Source organism: Bemisia tabaci, chromosome 10 (genome assembly GCF_918797505.1).
Source record: "Bemisia tabaci chromosome 10, PGI_BMITA_v3".
Classification (NCBI taxonomy): Eukaryota; Metazoa; Arthropoda; class Insecta; order Hemiptera; family Aleyrodidae; genus Bemisia; species Bemisia tabaci.
The window spans coordinates 42,281,928-42,303,624 of record NC_092802.1 but is presented as its reverse complement, the minus strand read 5'-3'; the positions used below and the strand labels follow the sequence as shown (position 1 = coordinate 42,303,624).

Here is a 21,697-nt window from a genome sequence, read left to right as displayed (position 1 = left end):
CATGAGAATGAGAGAGAGAGGCAGAGAGAGGAGGAGAAGTTTTGAATGAGAGGATGAACGAGAGTAAGATGATGAAGTACAGAAATAGGAAGAGGCGGCAAAACAAGGGACAGAGAGAAGAGAGAGGAAGCTTTCGAATAAGAAAGTGAACAAGAGGAAGAAGAAGAAGCAAAAAATAAGAGAAAGAGGTGAGAGGAGGAGGAGGGAACAGAAAAACAAAACGCGGAAAGGAAAAATCAGCAGAGAGATAGGAAAAGGAAAAGAGGAAGAAGAAGTATAAAGGGAGGGAGAAAAAGAAGGCGTGGATGAAGCATAAATACCTAAGCGAGGAAAAGGGAAGGGCACGAGAAGAAGAAAAATCATTGATAAGACGTTGATTGGAGCGCGGATGACCGCGTCCAGTTGCAATAGGAGAACTCGACAATCCACCCTACCGATTGCCACCTGCCACGAATCAACCCCCAAGCACGAAAGAAACTCTCAGAGTTGAGATCCTTGCCCTGCTAAAAATTTTTCATGGAATTCCGTGCTGGTTTTCCATGGAAAATTTCTCCACGTAAAATTGGGCACGGAAAATTTTTCCATGGAAAATTTCTCCACGGAAAGCACCACGGAAAATGTCACCATGGAAAATTTCTCCATGGAAAATTTCTCCACGGCAAATTCTCACCGTGGAAACCTGCCACAGCACTCACTGTGTCTCATGCAGGTTTCCACCATCAAGTTACCATGGTGTTGTTTCTTTAAGTCATCATAGAACTGTTCTACTCAATGTTGCTGGTTTTTTTAGTATTTAATTAGATAATTTACAAGTTTTCCTTGTAATCAAAATAAATGAAAATGATACACTCACCAACTTGAAGACACATAGTACCAACTATACTTGACAGAGATGTAATAATTCTTTTAACAATTGAGAAACTACCGCACTGTACCTTCGCGTCACATACTGCACGCTCAACGTTTCAAATAAGATTTCATTCAGTTGACAATGTGAAAACATATTCAAATTATTTCACAATAAGCACGGAAAACAGCACCAAAAATTATCACAACACTATCCAAATTAGAGGCCAAGAGAGTGAAATATGAACTGTAGATTTTGGTTTCTGTCTGGGAAGCTTAATTGCATCTAGATGGTTTAAAGGTTGCCACTAATTCCCTGCGAATGGCTGTTCGATAAGATCAAAGGAACTGCCAGATGATAGGAAACAAATGGCGATTGCTGCAGCTGAACAAGGCAGGTAAATGTCTCGGTGTGTTTTTATGAAAGCTCTGAAAAATGAATAATGTACAGCGCATCAAAACCATGAGTACAACCAATGATCAGCACTAAATTAAAACAATCTCAAGGTGAAGCCAACCAACATTTCTTGAGAAGTTAAAATAAGTTCTGAGGATAGCCAAATAATTTTTAGTAATAGGACAAAATACTTGTGAAAAAGCATTGGTAAAATTGTGTGTAAAAGCAATTATTGCATTGGTAGCCATAAAAATAGGAAGTAAATTATTGGACATCTGATAATTCACTGAAACATCGTTGATAAGGATGTGATGTTTTAGCCCTCTAGAGTTAAAAGTTTAAGGCCTCATCTGTAACTTCAGATATATCTCTCACACTACTTACATTTCTGAATAAAAATACCAAGTAATAGCTAAGGCTCAATTCAGACGTCACTTTTCCTTCACTCATGTCAAATGAAAAGTTGGATCGTGTAATACAACACGAGAACACAACGATCATTTGAGAGGTTGAACAAAAATTTGAAAGTCAGGTCACACCAAGGTTTCCGTTCAACTTCTCAAACAAATGTTAGAGCTCACGCATCATACGTTGAGACAAACGTCAAAAGTATTGTTTAAGTCACCATTCACCAGTGGTGCCACCTGACTACATGAATTTACCTGTTGAGTGGTGCGAATTCAGAGCTAATCGGAGAGAAACATTTGTTTCAACATACGATGAGCGAGCTCTATGTTCTCATGTCCGTATCAAACGATCCAACTTTTCACTCGGTATAAGTGGAGGAAAGCTAGACTGTCTGAGGTGGGCTTTAGTTTCCATCACACAGCAAAAAAATCTAGAAGGGCCTGTATTTAAGGTTTCTTTTTCAGTCCTAAGTAGTTCTCACCTGTGAATTTTATTCACAGTCTATATGGGTTTCGGCAAACGATAGGAAATGGCGATCTCATATGATCTGACAGATATCTGATATTATCCCTGAGGAGGACGATGACATGAGCTGATGAGCAGCTAGGAATGGAATGCAGTTAGAATGTTAACCGTGTGCTGAAAACACGATAAGGGAGACTGTAACCAATATTCGATCACGGTTCATGTTTGGGGTGCAGACTCGGAGGAGTGACCAAGGAGAAGATAGAGAAAATGATGAGCACATACGAATCTACTATTCAACAAAGAATGTTAGAATAGTTTATCAAGATACAGAAATAAATGTAATGCTATGATTCTATGGAGAGGTTACAGATCAGTGGCTGATGGATCACTATTGGTGCCTATGCCTACATTCAGTAATAGGAATTGCTAATCATTGTTATTCATGACTTACCTAGATTCAGTTCAAGGCCCTTGCATTCAACTCGGATTTGGCGTGATGTAGCGAAAGCAGGAAGTCAAGAAATATATAAATTTCTGAGAATTACTGTATGGTTTGCGAGAGCTTCATTGAGCCTGACGATTCACGCCTCGTTGATAACCTAACCTCAAAATACCGACAGGGCAGGGCGAGGCAGGGCGGGGCGGCACATCTCCTGACTTGCCGAATTGAATTGAGGATTTTTTATTTAAATCTGCATGATCTATAAAAACTCATTCGCTTATTTATTACTGAAATGCGTAACGCCGATAATGTTTCATACTTCACACGCTTTAACATTTGCGTTCTATTCTTGCTTTTATTTTTATTTTTATACAATTTCAACATGAAACAGGGCAGGCCGGCAGGATTGCAACGCAGGTTTTGTTTTGGAGTCGGAACTGAATCACTTTGTAAACACAAGATGAGTTGTTGGTTATCACTGCCAGTAATGCAAATTTTAATTTTTTTATGTGATTTAATTAGTATCAGCTCGAATTCGAGTCTTCTTCGTTACGAAAGTAATGTTACCTCGAAGTTGGTGAATTTTGATTAACCTGAAAGTAAGCCAGCAGTGTATCGCGATGGACTCTTGGTAATCGATCTTCAAATTTTTATTTTGGCCATGCGTAGAAATAGAATGAAAAAATTCTGATAGATACAACTCAATTCTCATTGGTTTTGCTATTACCGCTATTCGGTTCTTTCTACAATTCAATGTTGGTTTCACACAGGAGATTTGGAAGTATGACGGTTGAGCTTCAGTAAAGGCGATCCTATTGAATAGTTAGTGTCTAAACTAATCTTGCAAAACACAGACGTTTGGTCTCTAATTGACAGACTTTAAAGCTGTACCTACAGGTTCGAAGAAGCTGCGTGTTTTCTGTTTTTTGACAAACTATTGCGGTTATTTCAGTTGTCTTAAACAGAGTATAAGCAGCAAATTATTATTACATCTCTGTCAACCATAGCAAATCTCTGAGTTAATCATATTTTAAATGAAAACATTCTCCGTACAGAAAGTAATTGCTACCTACTGGTACAATTATTAAATTATCGTTAAATAGTGGGCATTGTCTTGGGAATGCCATGGTTGTAGAAATTTCAGTGCACTAATGAAGACTTATTCTGTGATAACTGATGACATGAAACATTTTAGTGGCCCTCACTTGTGAACTTCGGTGAGTAATTCAACTTAATTCTATGATGCATAACGAAACAGCAAATAGTTGCTGATTGTCAATGATCAAAGGCTTACAGATTACCATGTTTATTCTTGTGGTGGTCTCTAGTGTTTCGCGGTGTTCCAATGCATGTTCTCTGCTATTCCGTTACGCTCCCTTGAAATTCCATGTAGCCACCACGGAATCTCCTGCTGCCACCATGGAATCCCATGCAGTCTCCACGGAAACCCAAGGAGTCACCATGGAGTTCCGTGCCTCCTCCATGGAGTCTTCATGGAGTCTCCATGGAGTTCCGTGTCTTCACCATGGGATTCCATGAGAAACAGCACGGAATACCATGGAATTCCATGAAAATTTAGCAGGGAGATGAAACAAGTAGGATTACAGGTAAGCTAACCTCCCGGTTCAGTCAAGTTCTAAATCTTCTCTTCGTATAAATATCGCGGCATTCATAAATTTCGGAGCTTGGGGACAGGCAAAAAGCTAGGGTTTTCCTTCATTTTCGCGTGATACCGCATGACTACTCCGGTGTTCGAATAGTTGCGCGCTCGGTGTCCGCTTGGACCGGTGCTCATTCATGAAACAAAATAAGCATATTTCCGGGAACACTCATAAAATACGCGATTCGTCCGGCGTTTTTGAATAAACCATAAACAAATTATACGCGATTTTCCAGGCGGTTTCGTGCAAAAATGAGAAATTGCGTGTTCTAAAACTAAAGCCCACCGTGCGGAGGTGCGTATTGGGTGAGGGTCCGCATAGCACACTCCCACAGGCCGAGATCACATCTCGCGTTTATTTCAAGAACCGCCGATTCACTTCGGGGTTGCCTTTACAGTTGTGCGGTTTCATCCAGCCTTGGGGGCCATGTAAATGCTCGGCACTGCTACATAAGAATCGCTGAAGTACGGGGGTTTCTCATGGAATTTGCGAGGTTTAAGTTTGAGGTTGGGTCGTAAATCAAATGGGCCATCTTCATTGGGGCATAGTCTCCGTCTTTCGTGTATTGGATTTAAAATCTCCATTGGAGATATGTCCAACCTATCGATTTAAATCAATACGTTAAGGTACCCTCGGAAAGCACCTTAGGCACCTCACCTCGGCTGGCTACGGCTCCAGCACCCGGAACTTTCGGCCTATGAGTCGGGAACACGGGCGGTATGTCTATAGAGCCCGTAACTTTCTTTTTTCAGTGCAAAAATGAGCCTGCTCCGGGGAAGCTGCGTCGTTCATGATGGGACCCCTGGCCTGAGCAGCGAAAGCCCGGTTCAAGTGAGTGACGCAGTTGAGCCGAAATACGCGGAACTCTCGATAGCTTCTATCTATCGGATATTTATATAGTCTATATATACGTATTGCAATCGGGTACCGAGGGCGGTCGATTCCGAACGCAACGTGGCCCCACTATTGATCACCGCGAAATCGCTACCCCGCCCCTCCCCCTCCCCGCTCACCCGCCCCCCGGGCCCCGGGCTCGTAATCTACCTAATTGGCAGCATTCAATTTAATACACTTTCATTATTTTTGTTATTCCTGTCGTCATGGCGACCGGTGCCCCGGCCCGGTGCTTCCCCTGTAAAATCAAATGTCCATTTCAAATTCACGACGGGTATCAGTTGAGCCATTGTGGTCGGGAACTGAGTGACTGAGAGGCTTCTCGAACAGTGTTCGAAACTCACAGGCGTCAAGGCGCCAAATGCGCCTAAGAAATCGGTCATGGCGCCTAAAAAAATAAAAGCTCTGCGCCATCGTGGCTCCTAAAAATTGCCCCCCCCCCCCATCAAAAAAAATCCTAGTTTTCCTGTTTGGTGATTTTTCGGAATTTTCCCCAAGCAACAGCGACTAGTTCTGTTACTAGAACATCTTGCGTCTAACCTGTCAGTAAATGCGCCGTGATACATAGGCAAGAAGTCAATTTGACCCCTAAAAAATCTTCAATGGCCCCTAAAAATCGTGATTGATGCGCCGCATGGCTCCTGAAACTCCGCGCAATGCGTGAAGTATTCGTGCAGTCTTGTAGGCGCTAATATGTGTTACATGCCGATCGCCGCGCCGAGGGCTTCTCCTTTTCATCTTCAAGTCCTCGTTATCATTTCTCTCTAAGTCGCGCCGTTCCAGGCCAAATTGCGTGTTTGGTCTCACTCTTAACTCGATTTATTGAAGGCGCTATTGTATCACTTAGAGACGACAAAATCAGAAATTACTATACTCTTAGGAAATGAGAGATTTTGTCGCCTTTTCTCGTTTGTAATTTTGTTTTTATAAATCCGATTTTTTTTATACCTACACTTTAAAAAATTGCAAATTTTTGACGCCCCTTAGATTTACCGCCATAGGCCACGGCCCATGTGGCCACCCCCTTAATCCGGCCCTGCATACACTCTTCCTCTCCTCTTCTCCTTCTATTGCTTTTCTTCTCACTCTGTGTCTTCTCCTTTCACCTATATCCCCCTCTTCCTCGTCTTCCTCCTCTTCTCGTTCTCCTTCTCATCCTTCTTTCTCCTCTACTTTTACTTATTCTTCTTCATCGTTTATCTCCTCTTCTCCCTCCCCAACCTCTCCCTCCATTTCCTTCTTTCGCTCCTTCATCCTTCTCATCATCTTCCTCTTCCTTTTGTTTCCTTTCTCGTTCTTCCTTCTCTGCTTCTCATTATTCCTTCTCTTCTTCTCGTTCTTCCTTCTCTCCTTCTCATTATTCCTTCTCTTCTTTACTACTACTTCTTCTTCTTCATTGTCCTCTGCATTTTCCTTACTCCTGTTCTCCCACTTTCCCTTCTTCCTCCTCCTCTCCTTTTCTTCCTTGTCATCTTCGTCATCCGACCACTGGTGCATGGTGAGGAGGGGAGGGGCCCCCGCTTCCCACCTGAGCGCAGTCCCTGCTCCCTTACGGCGGGCCGTGACGCCGTGACGCCTGCGTGTCAACCAACAACACCAGATGACATGATAACGGGAGCATACACCGAAGCGCCGTGTGGCTCGGGGGAAGGGGGTCATAGGGAGGGGGTGTGCGAAAGGGGGAAGGCTGGGGGGGGGGGGCGTTAAGTTACCCACGAGCTGCATCGCACATCTGTTACCGGGCGCGGGCGGCCTCTACATCGTTCTGTCGAGGTGTTTCCGATGACGAATTTATGATTACCGCCGCGCCGCTCCCTCCAAGTCCAAGGTCCAGAAACGAAAGAGTCTTGTCGAAGATTGGATATTTTAGTGAAATATTTCGTGAAAGAGCCTCCCAAAATTCCGCCCCTTTTTCGGTATTCGATTCGACCATCGGACCAAGGTTTAAATGGAAGCTTATAATCACAGAAAACTGAGGAAAAAATTCCAAGATGAGTATAGGAACCATTTTCGAGTTACGGGGGAGGCAAAGGGGTCAAAATCCGGCCTTATTTTTCGCTGTTTTCTTGTTGAATAGATGTGTCTACGGGGTTGTTATCGTTGTTTACACATGTTAAACACACCGATCCTATGTATTTTTACACGCAAAATCGATTTTTAACGTTGACGAGTCGATAAAGTATGGATCGGTTATATCGATTTTTAGCGATTCTTTACGGAAAATCGATGATTTTTTGAGATTGAAATTGTTCATTTTTGATTCATGGATGACTAAATGCACCTAATATGACTGTAGCACACCAACTCCTACATATTATCCCTAACTCAATTCCAAGTTGGTGAACTTTTGTCTTTTTCGGCCAGGGTTGCCGCAGAATTTAGAAAATGAAATTCCCTGACATTTCCCTGACACATTATGGTGAAATTCCCTGACAATTGAAGATGTGACGGATGGTTAAGAAGGCATAATTGAAAATAGTTTTCAGGCAAAATTTTCTGTTCGAAACCTCAAACCCATTCTAGAAAGCATAATGAAGGTGATTAAACAAATTGTCCCTAATAATTTCGTCATTTTCCCTGACATTTCCCGATTTCCCCGGACTTTTTAAAATTCCTTGACATTTCCCGGTTTTCCCTGACTTTGGCAACCCATTTTTCGCAGAGTCCCTTCATACTGACAGTTAAGACAATTGAATCCATTTCTGATTGGTTCCCGTATTTTAGGCCTCCAGTGTCACAAACGGGAATAAAGATTACGTTTTCACCAATTGCAAAGATTATAATCTGGAATGGACCGGGGAATTACGGGTTCGGCAAGGAACAAGCGGAATGAGAGAAGGAACGGAGAAAGGAATTTGAGAATGGGCCGATCAAAGATTACGAAAAACTTTCAAATTGTGTAATCTTTATTCCCGTTAGTGACTCCATGAGGGGGGGATTGTTCTTAACTCTCAGTATAAAGGGACTCTAGTTTTCCCGTCACACGATGACGTGTATCACTTTGCGGTGACGTAACGAGGACGGCGTGGATGGAAGACGGACGGGCGAATCGGAGCGCTGGACGGGAAGACGTGGCAACGATCCGGGCGGAAAATGGCGGGGCGTCGGGAGAGAGGGGGGCGGGGGTAGGAAGAGAAAGCCCGGACAAGCAGGAGCTGAATATTATATGTTTGTGTTATATTACTATGTTTAATTAATGTGTTACGTCGTGTCCGTCCCGGGTGGCGCGGGTTCCGGGGGGTGCTCAATCGATAGTCGGCCGCGCTGCGCTCCCTCCCGGCTAACACACTCCACCTCCCTCCTCTGCTTCCTTTATCTTCGCCCCCTCCCCCTCCCCGTACACCCGAATCAGACTATCCCTGTCTCTTTCGCCCTCTCTTTCTTCAGCTCGCTCTTAAGTCTGTTCCTTGTCAGTCATTCACTTCCCTCCCTTCACTCCCGTGCTGAAAATGTTACATTTCAGGATTTTTTGCGGATTTTCCGAGAAAAGTTCATTTGAGGTTGGCAACCTCGAATTAGCCCCATGTTAACAAAGTAAAAGCAACAAGAGACACCCGAACTTTAACTTCTAATGTCTCTGGTAGTCGCAACTCTTTTGGTGGAATTAAAGGTAGATATGTGAGGGTTAAGTAAATGTCAACCACCAAAAGCATTTTGTGTTTCAAGCGAGAAATCTTCATTTAAAGTTTTCGTCTTTTCCTGTGTATTTCAAATGGGCCAGTGATTCTCAATCTATATTCCGCCCACTTTCCACCCAATTTGAACTAATTTTTGGCGAAAAATTTAAAAATGAACCATCATTGCGAGTTCGAAATATCTTTTAGATGATAAATTTGAAAAGAAAAAAAAAAAATTGATTTTGTCCACTAAGGGCCGCCCTGTGCAACGCAGTGGATTTTTTCGGGGCTACCGCGGAAAATCAGAATTTATCATGATTTATATTTTCTTCGTCCCAATCTGCCCCTTTTCACCCGGATTCGTTCTATTTCTATTTTCCAAGATCCGTTTTGCCTAGCGTTAAAAACTGACATACTGCCGAAGCAGTGGCGAGGCCTGAATGACGACCATCGATATTTCCCCATTTGAGACTGTGGTAAGGAATCGATTAGTAAGGTGTTGGTTGCGAACACCCTGCGTATCGATCTGTTTCTATAGGTTTAAAAGGGAGGTCAATCGGTATAACGCACAGCAGTCCACGCCATAATCGATTATCGACGTTTCCCCATTTGAAAGTATGATAAAGAATCGATTATGAAGGTGTTCGTTGCAAACACCTTGTTGATCGATCCTTTTCCATAGGTTTAAACGGCAGATCAATCGATATATCGCAAAAGACGCCAAGCCACTGGAACTTACGAGGCGAGAACATGACGAACTTTTCCTCAGCGCACGTTCACAGACTGATAACACACCGAACACATCGAGGATGAAATTGACTGACGCACGGGGGGTGAGAGGGGGTGGAGGGTGGAGCCGTGCGGTGCGACGCGGAAATTAGTGCAAGAAATGAATTAGTTTCCAGGAGGGGTGGCGCCCGGCGGGGGGCGAAGGGGGAAGGGAAGGGTTGGACCGTCTCGTCGCGATGCCGAATTCAACTCGGAGGTTTTGCACCCGCAGAAACGCCTTCCAATTTCCATGGCGATATCCCGCGTTACGAGGACCGGCCCTCTGGCCCTACCATCTCTCTCTCTCGTCTCGCAGTCCGAATCCCACCCTCCGTCCAACATATGTACTGGTCTGCCGTGATAGCCGAGAGAGCAGGAAGTGGCAAATTTTCGAAATCGAGTTTCATTCAATCTCTTTTAGATGAAATCGCTGATACAGCTAAAACAGCAAAATTTATCTTAATAGAGAATTTGCAGGTGTCTGAAATTTGATGAAGTTCGTGTTTAAGTGGAAACTACTGAGTGAACTGAACACGAGGTTACCCTGGTTCATGAATTGAACAATTATTGGAGAAGATCTGACAAAATTATCTAATCTGCCAAAATACATGTGTTTAAAAGGGAAATGCCGCCAGATGACGTCACTAGGCGGTGCATTTTCTCACTTTTAAATCTATTTTTATACTGTTTCCCTTATCAGCAAAAAAATATAAAAAATACTGAGAAATTAGCTCTTTAAGCACTTTCAGATGAAGCAATAAAATAATTGCATGCAAATACTCCATTGAATGTATAAAAACGAGACTTATGAGAAAGCCGCAAGTGCGTAGAAAATGACGTAGTTTTGAACAAGACAACAGTAAGTGACATTGTTCTTCCAGAGCCAACGAAAACAGTGCTTCCAAGCAAAGTGCCGCCCTCTTCTGCCAATTTCTAACCTGAAATTTTGTTTGTCGTCTGTCCAAAACGCAACCATGAAGGCATGTAGGAGATAGCACTTACGGCTGTCTTGCCCAGCACTAGCGTAACATGAATAATACCCTTTTTATATAATTGAAATGAAATCGGTGGCTTTTTGAGTATCAAAAGATTTCTGAAGTCTTCTGGATGATTAGCGGCAATTTGACAAGGAACGGAGGCATCTACAATTTTCTGTTCAGGCGCCTTTGAGACCTCCGTTTTCTCAAAACTTCATTTTTGAACTTACTGCTCTCTTGGCCATCACGGCAGTGTCGGAGTCCCACCCTCCGTCCAACATTTTGTACTGGGGGCTTCCCCCGGCCCCGGGCCGCTCAGCCATGGTGACTGGAGTCCTTCAGCGTGCTAATGGACCACTAGACAAGGTACGAATTTCAGCATTCTGATACATGTTTCGTAACCAAAATTTCACGTAGAACACGATGCGCACAACGAAAATTACCGCAATTAACTCCTTACGAAGATATTTAATGATTCTTGATGCGTGAATTCAAACCACCCGCTCATGAAAACTCAATGCTCTACGTGATTCACATAGCGCGCTAAACGTTATCATGACAGTCTCTGCGATGTACAAATCTGGCAACCTCAATCTTGACACTTAGGCTCAGCTACAGCAAATTGCTAATAGTTTGAACAACACATGGTGGGAAATGAACATTGCTCGATTGAGAGGCTTGCTGAAACCGTTGTAGTGCGCGATTTGACTCACGTAGAGCTTTGAGTTTCTTGTGAGCGGGCAGTCCAAATTCCTCGTAACCAAGGTGAAATAAAAACGTGAATATCTTCATTAGGAGTTGGTTTCAGTAATTTTCGTTGTGTGAATCGTGTTCTACGTAAAATTCTGGTTAAGAGACATGTATCAGATTGCTTAAATTCGTACCTTGTCTAGTGGTCAATTCCCTGATTTTCGCCAATTTTTAGGAGATTATTCCTGTTGTGTATCGATTTCAATTATCAGTCCGCCGGAGCAAGTGGAAATTCAGGGTGACAAATGTTCTTAGATTTCAAAATTCTTTGACTTTTCCAGGACCTTGTAATGTTTTCTAGTGTCATTTATCTCACGGAAATGCTTTTGAAAATAATTTCTTACGACACAAAACATCGGAAGATCGAGTTAGGCAAAAGTTCTAATTTTTGTCAATGGAGCGTGTGAAAGCAGTTGAAAATGATTTTACATTTCATCTCGAAGGAAAAATTTCAAGATTTCGCGGCGAAATTTCCTGACTTTTCAGGGTTGGGCATAATTTACTGACTTTTCCAGGTTTTCTATGACCTCAAGAACTTGCCATATTGAATTTTTGCGCCCTCGAGATGGTTTCGATGGAAACATATATTTACTTTGAAGGATTCGGGAGGTCTCTCTTGGAAAACTTTCAAAAGATGATAGCCAATTTGAGAAATTTGGACCTATTTTTCGTTTAATCTCACCTCTGTATAGGGTTGTTACTCTTGTACGTATAATGAATGTGCAAAGCATCCGGTTTTTTTCAAATCAGTGATAAAGCTTGAATCGTCAGCTATAGTTATTTTCTTGCTTGGAACTATGGTAGAAAAAATCGCTTACTAAAGCCGTCGCGACACGTCTCGAGCATTTTCCCAATTATCTTAGATATCCGTGCCAAAACTTGAAGCTATGCATCGAAACTTACCTGAAACAAAGAAGAAGAGAAACATCGTTAGAATCTTAGTACTGATAATTTACTAAAACACAGGTAAAGTAGAACACGATACGTTTTTATAACACCAACTGAGGACCAATGATTTTAGATACAGACTCAACACTCCATCCACTTTTTTGAGGGGCGTAAAGGCTAAATTCTGGGCTGGTCAGGGCAGGATAGACGCCGCACAGTGGATCGAGTCGATAGGAGAGTTCGGACAAAATTTGGAAACTTCAAACGCTTGTAACTCCAGCGATACAAACTTCCAGGTCCCGAAACTGGTTTAACTGCGGTTGTCTCGTGTTTTCTATTGTCAGCACTCCTTAAAGTTTAAAATGTGACGAAATAAGCATCAAAATTTGTGGTCTTGGTCAAAAATTTCATGTCCGACCTGTGGAATTGGCTCGATCCACTGTGCGCCGACGCGACGCGCGGCCGGCGGCGATGCGACGGTCAATTAGCGTGAAAACGCGCAAAAAAACCCGGCCGCTCGCGAGGAGGAGGGGGCGGTGGCTGTGGTGGGGGGGGGGGGCTGTCCTGCGATGAATGAACGTGGTCCCGGGTCCCTCCCTTTTTTCCGTCCATTCAGCGTGCGGTCGGCGGTGGGGGCGGGGGGAGGGGCGGATGGCCGTCGGGTCGGAAGGGGGGGGGGGGGTGAACTGCGAAAAAGAGCGAAGAGCGACCGGCGCCCGGCGACCTTGACCCATTTCCCGGGCGCGGCCGGCGACTCGTTCCCGCCCACCTTTTTTCCCCATCGGCCTCGACGCCACCACTCCCGACCCCTTCATTCCTCTTCCTACTTCACCCTATCCTCCACCTCCTTTTCCGCATTTCCATCCTTTTTATCCTCTTTCTACTTTCGTTTTCCCATTATCCTTCTCATTTCTCTTCCTTCGTTTCCTTCCTCTGCGTTTTCGGATTCCTCTCCTCCTACATTCACATGCTACTTTTCCTTCGTCTTTTTCTCCCTTCCTTCTCCTTTCTTTAAGGTCGTCTACTCCATATCCTTCTGCTTCTTAAGTACCTTCTTCGTCTTTTCCTTCGTTTCCTTCCTCTGCCATTTCGGATTTCTCTCATCCGTTTACTTTTCCACCTTCATTCATATGCTACTTTTCCTTCGTCTTTTTCTCCCTTCCTTCAATTTCCGCATTTCTTTCTTCAATATCCTATCTCTAATTTCGTCTCCTCCATATCCTTCTGCTTCATCATCCGCAAGTACCCTCTTCGTCTCTTCCTCAGTCTCCTTCCCCCACTGAATTCACATGTTCATTTCCCTCGTATTTTGACTTCATCGATCCCTGCTGGGTCTCCTCTGCATTTCAATCTTCTTCTTCCGCATTCTTTTCCTCTTCACCCTTGTCCCTTCCTTAAATTTTCATCGGCTCATTTTACCAGAGACTAACAATATAAAAATCAGATTGTTAGGGCGGGGTCCTTGAAGTATGTTGCCTCTAGTAAAGGTCCCCTCTCCAGTGGACGCATACTTAAATTCCTTGCACGAGACAATACTGCGGGCTAATAATCGCAATCTATAGACAAAGCGATAGACAAAGCAGGAACCAAAGGAGATAACGGAAAATGGAGCGATCCTATTGGTTGACACGTGTGGTTGTCGTAGACTGACTACATGCACCCTCGTGGGTTGCCGTTACTTAGCTTAATACTTACCTTCTCCGTCCATTGAAACCACCTGCTTCAACCAATAGGATCGCTCCATTTTCCCTTCGCCTTCTTTGTCTATCCATTCCGATGATGAGCCGGCTGAACTTTCGCTCATGAGGGATCGTTTTTTGAAAACTCCCAAAGTATGCACTAGCTGCGTTTGCTCGGCTCCATCCATATTGGATTCTATAATTGCATCTCGTCGAATTCCGAGACCCTCGAGAGTCGCGACTCGAAGGGTGTTCGCCATCTTGCGTATTTTCATTTATTATTACTTTATATATTCATTTATCGCCGGCCGGAAGCTTCGCACTTTCCACCCCCCGAGACCGACCCTCCGGGGGGGGGGGGGGGGGGAGAAGGCCTCGGTTTCCGAACGATGCTCACCCCACGTCCATCTCGAATCTGCCAGATTTGGCGAGGAAAATTCCGTTGGGTGTCGGAGTAGATGACTATCGCTCCGTTGCCAAAGTTGGACCACGACCCTCGATGAGAGACTCAATATATTCGGCTCATTTCGGAGACGACGTAAGTGCCGCTACTTTCCCTGCGATGATAGTACTTTTACTTATGAGCCAGCGGGCTGATGATTGAAATTAATAGACAAAGCGATGGACAAAGGAAATAAATTAAAAATGGAGCCATCATATTGCTTGAAACGGGTGGTTGTTACAGACTGAGGGGGAGGATGATGGAGGCTCTCATGGGTTGCCGTTAATTAGTCAGCGGGCTGATTATTGAAATTGATGGACTTTATAGACAAGGAGGACATAGGGGGTATGGAGCGATCCTATTGGTTGAAATGTGTGGTTCTCATAGACTAAGGGAGAAAATTATACTGTCGGGTTTCTCGTGGGTTGCCATTAGTTGGTCTATTATCTATCTCCTTTGTCCATTGCAACCACCAACTTCCACCAATACTGCCGTGCAACGCAAAAACGCCGTAAACGCCATTTTACATTTTTTGGAAAGAATGTATCATTCGCAGAAAAACTTGTGTACCTTGGGACATGTTTTTACAGAATTCTTTCGCAAATACTATCAAGAACTTGACCTGAAAATTTGAGGTGCATGGGTAAAACAGTTTTTATTTTAGAAAGTGTTAAATTCCAAAAAAACGAGGGAAAATCTTGATAGATTTACGGCGTTTTTGCGTAGCACAGCAGAATAGGATCCCTCCATATCCCTTTTGTCATCTTCGTCCATAGCTTTGTCTATTAATTTCAATGATAGGCCCGCCCCGCTGTTACGCACCTCCTTTGTCCATTGCAACCACCCACGTCCATCCACAGGATTCCTCCATTTTTCCTACTTCTCCTTTGTCTACAGCTTTGTCCACCACTCGTCGGCCACCGAAGCGTACTTGGAGGAAATGTTGCAACCTACCGGGGGAGAAGGGGTTGTTCCGGGGGTGTTCTGCGATGGTGAATCCGTCGTCGAGGGGGTGAGACTGCACGGGTAACGCGATTAGGAAGCGTATTACCTGGCGTCGGAGTTGACACCCCGCATGAGGGATCCCTGCATCCATCCCTGCAACCAACCCTGCAAGTCTCCCGCTGAGGGACTCTAAAGTTCATTTCCTACTTTCTCCAGCCACCCCCCCCCCCTCCGCCTACCTTCCTGGGACGAATCTATCGGGTTGTTTATTCAGATATGAAATAAATTCGCGAGCCGGCAGGGGTTCCAATCCTCGGTAAATTTTTCGCCCGACAGGAAATCCCATTTCCGCGCTTTCGATTGGTCCGAGTTTTCCATTTGCGCCCTCCGAGGGCGGTCCGAGAGCTTCGTTGGGGGTGTGGGACTTGGCCACCCCCGTCTTGTGCCTCATTTCCAAGTATTTCATATGTAATGGAGAATTTGCATGCACATTTTTTATTGCTCCATCTGAAAGTGCTTAACGAGCTGATTTCACAGTACTTTTTGTAATTTTTTTCTGATATAGGGAAATAAAAATAGATTTAAAAGTGAGAAAATGCACCGCCTAGAGACGTCATCTGGCGGCATTTCTCATTTAAACACACGTATTTTAGCAGATTAGATGATTTTGCCATATCTTCTCCAATCATTGTTCAATTCATGAACCAAGGGTAACCTCGTGTTCAGTTCACTCAGTGGTTTCCACTCAAACACGAACTTCATCAAATTTCAGATACCTGCAAATTCTCTATTGGAAAAAAAGAAAAAAATTTGCATTCGAATATAATTCGTTCTAGGAATTGATGACCATTTTTTCGGTCGTATTTTGACGCGATAGGGTTTGTTCTTTTGACAATACAGATTTCCGTCAATTTGTTCCCACATCTTCTCCTTAAGCTTTCCTCTTTTTTCCTTCTTTTCCCTGATATAATAATTATTTTTGTCTTTCTTCCTTCTCTTCTCTTTCATTCTCTCCTCCCCCTCTGTTTTCATTTCTACTTTTCTCACTTAGTCTGCTGATGATATAAAAATTATTATTCCTCTTTCTTCTCCTTTTCTATTTCTTACATCAATTATCGTTACAGCGTAGTCCACGGCGGTCTACAACGAAGGCTGGACGAGAGCGGGATCAGTGGCGAGGCGTGAATGATCGATTTATCGAAATTTCCCCATTTGAAGCTGTGGAAAAGCATCGATTATTAAGGTGCTCGATGCGTGCACCTTAATAATCGATCCTTTTCCATACGTTTAAATGGCAGATCAATCGATATATCGCAAAGCATACGCCACTGAGCGGGATTCGAAAATGACTAACTCGAGCTAATTAACTCGATGGAAGAGAGAGAGGCGACTGGACGGTGGAGGGAGTTAATTGGTCGTATTTCTATCAAACGGAACTATGTGCATTATGACGTGAGCCCTGTTATGCATGCATTTTCATGCGTCTCAGGGCTCATGTCTTCATGCACATAGTTCCGTTTGACAGAAATCCGTCCAATTCTAAGGAATTACAAGAAAGGCTCGCCCAATGCCCCTGCCCCGTCACTGTCACCACGAGCAATTATTTTATTGACAAGTACAATATACGAGGTCTGTTAGATTAGAAACCGGATTTTGGTCATAACTAGCCCACAATGCGTCCAAATTACGTTTTCTTGCGCTTTTCTGATAGCTGAAAATATATTTAAGAACGCTACGTTCACAAATTTGAAAAATCCTAATTAGTTTCGTTGGCATGTGGCTTGATGTAAGGCAACCTCAAGGGTGTTTTGCGATTTTTATGTTTGACCGAACTTGTCTCTCTTTTTTCGGTCTTGCACTACATTTTTCAACCCACAAGGACGATTGGAGTTTCATCTCCATATCGTAGCCGTACACTAAAGTATTGTCATCGAAAATTATCCTATCCAAAAATGCAGGATCATTGTTAGAATGTTCAAGCAGCTGAAGGGAAATTGACATTTGGTTGGATTTTCGTTCAACGGACAACAATCAAGGGGCAAGTGTACCTGAAACTCGATGCATGTCTACTTATTCTATCAAAATATATTGTATGTACAGAGCCTTTAGAAATATTACTCTGTTCAACAAGCTCGAAACGACCATTTTCAAGCACTTTTGCCCGCACTTCTTCCACGCGACAAATGTCAGTTGCCGTTGAAGGTCGATTCCCATGCTCCTCATCTTTGACGAACTCCTGACCAGTTTTGAATAGTTTAACGCATTCAAAACAGTGGGAACATCTCATACAATGATCATGGTAAACTTTACTTAGCATATACCAAAAGTTTCGGTACAAGGTATACCAAGTTTAAAACAAAATTTAATGTTTAATCTTTGCTCTATCAGTGATCGCATGATGAAAATCGCAAAACGCACCTGACTTACTCGTATTCAAGATGACACAGAATAAACACTAATCAAAATAAACAAAATCTGTGAACGTAGCGTTCTTAAGTATATTTCCAGCTATCAGGAAAGCTCAAGAAAACCTAATTCGGACGCATTGTGGGCTAGTTATGACCAAAATCCGGTTTCTAATCTAACAGACCTCGTAAACTATAAAACTGCCGCACTAAGGAAAAACGCCGTATGAGCCTTCAGGCGTTGCCAAATTGCCTCTGGCAAATCACTAATTTTCGGAAAAATTTGTAAATATTATCCCTCCAATTTTTCAGGTAATTTTGTTCGCAATTTCACCTGGAGTTCCTGAAAATTTCAAAGGAAATATCCATAATTTTCCTCACGAATAACAATTTTATCGAAGAAAATTTGGCAACTCTCGAATGTTCATACGGCGTTCTTCCTTAGCAACGTCTCCGCGTCACTGCCCCGTCCACTCACAATCAGTTCCACCCACACCCTCGCTCAACGTTGCCAAATCGTGTGGAAATTCTGGATATTTTGCACGGAGTCAAATGGGAGACAACTGAATTTTCAGCAAATCTGGCAACAATGCCGTCGCTCCCTTGACTTAGGTGCGTGCATCGATCCCTACAAGAGCCCTGTTCTCCGTATAGCTCAACGCTTCCCGGGGCTCATGTGGATATTGAGTTACGTTGTTATGTCAAAGGGACGACGACGACGACGACGCGAGGCCCCGTTACGCCCTACGAGGAAGCCGATTCACTGGCGTCTTTTAATAACTTGCACCGATTAATTCATGAATTGGGTCCGACGGACTCAATAAATCCTGTGACGTCACCAGTGCTCATTATGGCGACCGATCGAATTCCTGCGTCCCATAGCCGGATGGAAATTCATTCGATTCAGCAAAAGCTACAGTGCCTTTATCGCGAGGCGGGCTGTTTGTTGAAATTGATAGACAAAGCTATAGACAAAGAAGATACGAGGAGAAAGGATAGGTCCTATGGGTTGAAATGTGTGGTTCTCATAAACTAAGAAAGAATATGATGGACTAACTAATGGGTCTCTCTTGGGTTTCCGTCAGTTAGTCTATTACCTACTTCCTTTGCCCATAAAAACCACCCATTTCCACCAACAGGATCCCTCCATGTCCTTTTTGTCATCTATGTCAATAACTTTGTCTATCAATGTCAACAATCATCCTACTGCGGGCCGATTATTGAAACTGATAGACAAAGCTATGGACAAAGACGACAAAAGGGATTTGGAGGGATCCTATTGGTGGAGGCGGGTGGTGGCAATGGACATAGGAAGTAGGTAATGGACTAACTAACGGCAACCCACGAGAGACCCGATAGTTAGTCCATCATTTGCCCCCTTAGTCTATAAGAACCACCGATTGCAACTAATAGGATTGCCTTATACTCCTTTGTCTTCTTTGTCTATAGCTTTGTCTATCAATTTCAACAATCATCCTGCAGGAGAGTGACACGTGACAGGTAAACTCCCAATATTAACGGAGGAGCGTGCGTTAATTCCTTGAGGTGTGTTGCCCGTTCCCCGTCGCGCGTTCCACCTCCATGTCCCTGCGTTTGGACCGGGAACACGTTTGCAGCGCAATTAAGGCCTCCTCGCGTGAGGGCTATAAATAAGGACGTCATCCGTCCTAAAACAAACAACGGAGGATGCGACACCCCGAACCGGGAAAAAGCGCCTATCGCCCCCACGCCCACCCGCGGCAGATGCGCGCTTCTGCTTCGCCTCGCCCGTGAAATTGTTTTAATGAGTTATATTTATTGCCACGGCTCCGTCCACAACACCTGCATTTCCCCCTGCACCGTCACCGTCTTCCTATAATCGTGTCAACTCGCTTCCGCTTTTCAGGTGCTTTTCAGGTGCTTTTCGGGCCCGACGGACCGGTATCCGAAAAGTTAACAGTGGGAAGTCAAAACATACTGCGAGGAAACAAAATTCAATCGGAAAACCCGTGTTTCCTGGACCGAGGAGAAAAATTTCGTTGTTCGATACTGAACTTCGGTTCGTTGAAAACCGAACTTTTGTGGCTCAGGTGTAAGAAACCGAAATTTCGGGTTCGATCGTCTGAAAATTCGTTTACGACCGAAAAAGCTCAGTGTTTCATGCGCACCAAAGTTCTGAGCGAACTGCATTTGGCAAAAAGGAACTAAAATTTCCGCCTGATTCGTAAAAACACATACGTCTATAGGGAGACTAATGAAGCATACGTTGTTTTTAAACTGAGCTGTAAAGCGAGGTTTCATATTAATTGCAAAATGCCTTTCACCGAACTTTCCGGTGTGTGTGGAGAACCGAAATTCTTACTCACAATGATTCAGCCTGAAAATTGAGAGATACACCAGGTAGCATTTCACACGTGCAGAAAAAACATCGCAACTCTCAGGCTGCATAGTAACTGAAGTCTCTAGTCGTAGGAACAGAACTGCGATTCTAATAACCGAACTCCCATGTTTTTAGTGATTCCCGTGTTCTTTCGAGTTGGAGACGCGTTTTTTGTTTACCCGACACGTCTTGCGCAAACGCAATTTTCCCCTAACCTTGTTGATAACGATACTCGGACGAATTGGGATTCTAAAATCCTCAAAAGGAACTCAATTTGGCGCTTAGTTCCATTTAATGGAAAAACGCCCATTTGTACTACAAATTCCGGATAGGAACTAGGATATACGGCTCGGTTTACAAAAAACGTATGCATCATTAGTTTTCTCATGCACAAATGTGCTTTTAAAGATGAGCCAGAAATTTTAGTTCCCCATTACACAATGTAGTCAAATTCCGTTTTTCCCTGACTTTCCTGGTTAGCTTGACCTGCTCGACCCGTTCATCCAATTTTCTCTGGCTGCGGCTACCCTGATGGAATCACGAGCCGATGAGAGGGGGGGGGGAGATTTTTAAGGATCCCGCAATGGATAATTAATGGAAGAAACGCCAGAAAAGAGCCGGACGGTTTCGATTTAACGTGCGAGTAATGAACGATGGCGGTTTCGCTGCATGGCGTTGTTGTCAGCTGAGGAAGGTAATATCACGCCGAATTTCGATATTTCCGCAAATATTCGACGCCAAAATTGGGAGACACCCAAGTTCTGGGAGATTTCCTTCAAAGGCGTTGCTAGGCAATACAATGTGCAGCCATGGGTAAAACTTCTTTCCTCGACATAAGTAATTCATTTTAATGCATCTACGCATCTGATACTTACTTTCCTTCGTAATTCGAAGGATTATCACCTGAAATTTTGGATTTTTCAGTTTTCATAAGAAATTCACTGACCGAGGTCAATTTTTGCTTCACTTTCCTGACCATACGATCGGATCTCTAAATTGCTCTTCAAAATCCCTGCACCTTCAACTGGGCCGAGCCTCACAATAAGTAAGTTTTCCACGATAGCGCTCAAATTTGGTTGAATTTTTTTTGACAGCGGTTGAATTCCCGTAAATTAACCCCGATAGCGGTCCAAATTCCCTAAGTTTTCCCAAATTGTAATTAGAATACTCTAAATCTCTCTGACTGCAACCGAAACTGGAATTCCTCAGGTAAGAGTCCCCTGTGTAGACGATTTTCTTCATTTTTCCTGACCTCGGTCATCGGCCAATTTTCACTAAAAGCGGTGAAAATTCGCTAGGTTGTCCCTGATCGCGGTTAGAGTTCTACTCTCTGGTAGTGGTCGCAACTTCCTAAATTGCTCCTGACGACAAACCAAGTATCGTAGATTTTCCCCCAAGTATTCCCCAAGCAGTGTTCGAAACTCACAAAATACGCCTCAAAAATGAAGGCTCTGCGCCAACGTGGCCCCTAGAAATTGCCCCTCCCCCCCTCAGAAAATCCTAATTTTTCTGCTCAGTGATTTTTTGAAATTTCGACGCACGGCACCAGATTCTAACTTTTCACTAAATGCGCGCCGTGATATATAGGCAAAAAGTTAATTTGGCCCGTAAAAAATCTTCAATCGCCCGTGAAAATCGAGCTTGATGGGCCACATGGCTCGTGAAACTCGAAGGTGAGTTTGGAAGACTGCCCCCTAGACATGGCAACCCTGGGGGGTGGAATCCGGGGGTGGAAAATCACTCGGGCGTCG

At 43.7% G+C, this 21,697-nt stretch overlaps 1 protein-coding gene and 1 long non-coding RNA gene across 4 annotated transcripts in view; both read right to left on the bottom strand.

Moving 5' to 3' along the window:
- bab1 (bric a brac 1) overlaps window positions 1-21,697 on the bottom strand; it is a 423,053-nt gene that overhangs the window by 117,992 nt on the left and 283,364 nt on the right. The window lies entirely within an intron of this gene.
- LOC140225694 (uncharacterized) lies at window positions 748-4,126 on the bottom strand. Its single transcript, XR_011900664.1, has 2 exons — window positions 2,571-4,126; window positions 748-1,275 (listed from the first exon to the last, which is right to left on the bottom strand). It is a non-coding gene; the product is annotated as an uncharacterized lncRNA (long non-coding RNA).